Below are 5,573 nucleotides of genomic sequence, written 5' to 3' on the forward strand. Positions count from 1 at the left end.
GAGAAGAGTGGGAAGGGAACATGGGAGTGAGGCCATTTGAGGCCCTCCAAAGTTACCGGATGCCAAGACAACACTTCCTATTGAATCTTAATCTCAGGTTTTCCATCACAGTGGACTCTGATATTTGGACATCAATTTCAACCTGAGAGTCTTTTTTTTTTTTTTTTAATATTTTATTTATTTGACAGACAAAGATCACAAGTAGGCCAAGAGGCAGGCAGAGAGGGAGGGGGGAAGCAGGCTCCCTGCTGAGCAGAGAGCCTGATGCGGGGCTCGATCCCAGAACCCTGGGATCATGACATGAGCTGAAGGCAGAGGCTTTAACCCACTGAGCCACCAAGGCGCCCTAACCTGAGACTCTTAAGGCGTAGGACAGGTGCTTCTCAAGGACGTGAAGTTGTTCTCTGACCAGGAGGGAGACGTGGTCATCAAAAGCAAAATGTAATAACTTCCACTGATGTTCACGCAGTTGATCCCAAGAGAATCCCTGGGTGGCCAAGGGGTGGAAGGAAGAGCGGACGTCCTCCAGCACCATGGAATCTGGCAATGCACTGTGGACAGAAGCCGCCACCTCCACCTGCAGGTAGGATATGCAGACTTGGGCTTCAGCCTGGAGCAGGAAGGCCTTGGGAACTATATTCAGCTGGTGGGGGACCTATGATGCAGAGAATAATGGACAGCTGGATATGAAGGCTCAGAGTCTGTGAGAGACTCTATTTCCAGGAGAGCCCAGTGCATGGCCAGCAACTGCTGCTCTCATGGTCTCTCACCAGGGCCGAGGAGGGCCGTTTCTTGCATTGGGAGCCCATGGACGACTGACAGACAGCAGGGGTGGTCCAGGGACTCCAGGAAGAGGGAGAGGAGGCTGCTAAAGCCTTTTCACCTGGGCACTTAACAGGTGATTTTTTTGAAAAAAGATTTTGTTTATGTAGTTAAGGGAGAGCTCTGGCTGGAAGAGGGGGTGAAAGGGAGAGGGAGAAGCAGGCTCCCCACTGAACAGGGATCCTCTTGCCAGGCTCGATCTCAGGATCCCGAGATCAGGACCTGAGACAAAGGCAGACACTTCAGCAACCAAGCCACCCAGTCAGCCCCAACAGGTAATTTTTACTTGCACAGATCCTAGAGCCTTTTGTTGAGGGGAGACCCTCCCCCCTCAGCGTGGGCTGATTGACAAGTAACAGCTGAAATAGGCTTCTGTAAAATTTATAAACAAGGAATATGTTGCCTCCAGAACCCAAAAAGTACTGAAAGATGTTGGACTTCTATGTCCTGTTTTCTTTTTAAGGATTTTATTTAGGACTTGATAGAACATGAGAGAGAGAGAGAATACAAGGGGCTGGTAGGGGCAGAGGGAGAGGGAGAAGCAGGCTTCCCACTTTTCAGGGAGCCTGATGCGAGGTTTGTTGGCAGCACCCTGAGATCGGGACCTGAGCCCAAGGCAGACCCTTGACTGACAGAGCCATCCAGGAACCCCCGCATTTGTAGATTCTTAACAAGTTTGTCAAACAAATAGCCTCACAGTAGGATGTCCTAAATGTGATGTCCCACCTATGTTCCTGGAGAAAGCCTGTGATAGCAGAGCGGTTTGGGTGCCCTGTGCATAACTAGGTAAATCGTGTCTCCTTCAAGGTCGAGGCACGTGTGACTGAGAGGATTTGAAATAGGCACTTAATAGAACATATTGTCCAAATCTGCAAATCTATAATAGCAAAATATTCACCATCTTTAAATTTGTTGGGCTCCCTCATGTTTTTTTTTTTTTAAGATTTTATTTATTTATTTGAGAGAGAGACAGTGAGAGAGAACATGAGCGAGGAGGTCAGAGGGAGAAGCGGACTCCCCATGGAGCTGGGAGCCCGATGTGGGACTCGATCCCGGGACTCCAGGATCATGACCTGAGCTGAAGGCAGTCGTCCAACCAACTGAGCCACCCAGGCGCCCCTCCCTCATGGTTTGTTTTTTTTTTTTTTAATATTTTATTTATTTATCAGAGAGAGAGAGGGAGAGAGCAAGCACAGGCAGACAGAACGGCAGGCAGAGGCAGAGGGAGAAGCAGGCTCCCTGCTGAGCAAGGAGCCCGATGTGGGACTCGATCCCAGGACGCTGGGATCATGACCTGAGCCGAAGGCAGCTGCTTAACCAACTGAGCCACCCAGGCGTCCCCCTCATGGTTTTTTAAATGACTTTATTTCTTTATTTTAAAGAGAGAGCAAGAGAGAGAGCAAGCAAAGGAGCAGGGGCAGGGGTTGGTGGTGGGGGGTGGAGGGAAAAGCAGAGGGAAAGAGAATCCCAAGCGGACTCCACCCTGAGCACATAGCCCGATATGGGACCCGATCCTATGACCCTAAGATCATGACTTGAGCCAAAAGTTTAACCCATTGAGTCCTCCAGGTGTCTCAGATGTTTTAAGGGGACTGGGGTTTATTTTAATCAAATATGGTAAGACAGGCAGATAAACAAGTAACTCTCATAACGGGAGAAGCATTTTTAGACTAACAGATCCCAAGAAAGGAGGTCCTGAGAGCCATGGAGGGCCACCCAGGGAAGCACCAGGGTCAGTCAGGGGAAAGAGAGAGTAAAGGGACAGACAATGTGGGCAAGACCCTTTATTGTGGTTTCTATGGGAAGGGACAGGTGAGTCTGGGTAAGCAGCTTTAAGACTGCCTACTTTGTGTCATTTCAGTGGGTTCCGGGACACAGTGGTGTCTGGAGTAGTCTGTCCCTGCCCCTGGGGTGATCAGGGCAGGGGATAGTGGCCCAGAGTGTAAGAATTTCTTACAAGAGGTGATTGGGTATAAAGGCTCTGAATTGGTTGCTTTACATGTGAAAGCTTTGCTGGCAGGCAAGCTGTTGACCATCTCTAGGGATTAAGTAAGCCTGCCAGGGAAAGTCCCTCCAAAGTCAGCAAGGCCTGAGATGTCAAAGCATTAAATACAGAAGGTAGAAAATATGGTTACTGTACTTGCCATAACCAGAATTTGAGCCCTCGTATTAAGTTCATGAAGGTTAGCCAACCAGTGCATCTTAGCAACATTAAAGTTCATTCAGAGCCTATGTTGTAGAGGCAAAAAAAGGAATCGGCCTCCTTTGAATTTTGCCCATTAAATTATTTCAGTAAATTTTGGATTTCCTTTTTTTTTTTTAAGAGAGATTTTATGTATTCATTTGCGAGAGAGAGCGAGAGAGCGAGCAAGCAAGTGTGACAGAGCAGAACCCAGGGGGAGCAGCAGGAAGAGGTAGAGGGAGAAGCAGACCGACTCCTTGCCCAGCAGGGAGCTTGACATGGGGCTCTATCCCAAGATCCCGGGATCAAGACCCAAGCTGAAATCAGACGACTAACCATGTGAGCCACCCAGGTGCCCTTGTAAATATTGGATTTACAATTGGGTCAAATTTTGAACCTATGTTGAATTAGTCAATTGGTGGGGGGGAGGTTTCAGCCTCCTGTATTCAGATTTCTCTCTTCCACTCCTTCGCTTGGGTTTGTGTCTTCCTGGATATAGGTGTGGGGTGGGTGAGTGTCTTTTTACCCTGTTCCTCTTCCTCGGATTTTTCTTCCAGAGAGACTCAAATCAGCATCATCAGCCTTGGAGCTTCTAACGTGGTGATGGTTTATGGTTTCCAGTCTCCTGGTGGAAGTCAAGGTGGGAACTGATCCCCTCACTGTGCCACAGGGGTCCCCCATAACCCTGAGGATCAGGATCTTGTGCCAAACAGGTTTAGGCAATGGAATTGTCAGTGGAAGAGCACAGGACCCACAGCCCAGTCTTGGATGAAGCAAAACCATCTTCTGCTACAGCTCTACCTTCTCTCAGGGGGGACTGTTTCCCCTGCCCCCCTTTCCCACTCTACAGATTCCCTCAGGATAGATTTTCATGTCTAGCCACATAAAGTCATGAGTTTTTGTTTCTGTCCCCATCTAATCACACATGGTGCACACGTTCTGGGTGTTTATGGGTAAAGGGAGCTGGATTGGTCAGCCCACAGATGGCTGTCCTCTTCCTGTGGGAATGCCAGTCCATCCCCCCAGTGTTGGAGTCCACAGACAGCAAAATCATTTCATCCATGGCCAGAGTCAGAGCCTCAAGCCCCTGCCTCACAAGAGGAGTCTATCGACGAGCTGAGGAGCAACAACACTACGAGAAAGGCTGGGGAGGGGTTTAGAAATGGGAGAGAAGTGGAACACCAACCCCCCCGCCCCCGCCTCCAGTTTTCTGTTTTTCATCAGCTCGTGGGCCCTGCACTGCCATGAATGTGCACCTCAAAGCCCTGAGGGCTCAGGAAGACACATGGTAACAGAGAGAGTAGCAGCAGCTCAGGAGCCCAGCAAAGCCACTCCCATTGCCTGAACCACAGTGACTGAGGGGGCAGCCAGGGAGCCATTCTTACATTTCCCTGGGGTTGGGGCCCCCCTCCTTTCCACCCACAACACAGAGGTCCACCCCCAGGACTGTGCTTGGGGTGGACTTTCCTCCTTAGGATCTGCAAGTCAGCCCCAAGCACTGTCCCAACACCCAGTCCCTGGAGCTCAAGCACACCAGTCAGCATGTTCAACAGTTGCCAACCTCAGGGGGAAGACTTGGAGACCAAAAGAAGCCACATGCAAGTTACATAGGTGACACCTCCCTCCTAGATAGTCAGTTCTCATTCATTCTCACTTTGTTGGCAAGGATGGGACATTAGTTTGGAAATGGATGGCAACCTCCATGTGAGATAACAGAACATGGGCCAAAACGCAAGCTGGCCAGCGATGGCCAGTTCCCTCCCAGATCGTGACTGTCACCTCTGAAGCCAGTTAGTTAGCAAAGGAGCAGATCAAGCTGATCCTGTGTCCTCATTTAATGTGGGGACACCCTGTTTGTGATGCCACTTGTTTTAATCACCTTCTCCTCAGGTCCCTGATGCGAGAGAGATTCCTGCTCGACTTGTGGGGATCCCCTGACACCTGAAACGTGTGATTGACAAGAGTTTAATAGTCACATATGCTCCTACTTTAGGGGAGAAGGATACCACACACTGCAGGGCTGCACAGAGTCTGTACTTGAGAACTGAGAGAACAAGCAGGGCCTTGGAAGGCAAGACTTGGTTGAAACAAGACGGTGTGGCAGGTCCTTGTTCCCATGGGAGAATATGAGTAGCTTGCTTGAAGAATTCATGTAACTGAATGCTGCTCCCCCAAAACCAATAGGCAGTATGTCTAGTCCCTGTGGTGAGAAAGGTGTTTGGTTAAGAGACCTTCCCCATGGGGCGCCTGGGTGGCTCAGTGGGTTAAAGCCTCTGCCTTCGGCTCAGGTCATGATCCCAGAGTCCTGGGATCGAGCCCCACATCGGGCTCTCTGCCTGCCTCTCTGCCTACTTGTGATCTCTGTCAAATAAATAAATAAATAAATAAATAAAATCTTTAGAAAAAAAAAAAAAAAGAAGAGACCTTCCCCATGAGTGAAGTGGGAGAGGAGAACATGCATGATGCCATTTGAGTCCCTCTTTGATTTTCCAGGTGTCAAGACAGGCCTTACTAAAGAATCTTAATTTCAGACCTTATGCTACAAGAGGGTATGGCAAAATAATTCTTC

This window comes from Mustela putorius, unplaced genomic scaffold (assembly GCF_011764305.1).
Source record: "Mustela putorius furo isolate JIRA1106 unplaced genomic scaffold, ASM1176430v1.1 tig00004041_pilon_pilon_pilon, whole genome shotgun sequence".
Taxonomy (NCBI): Eukaryota; Metazoa; Chordata; class Mammalia; order Carnivora; family Mustelidae; genus Mustela; species Mustela putorius.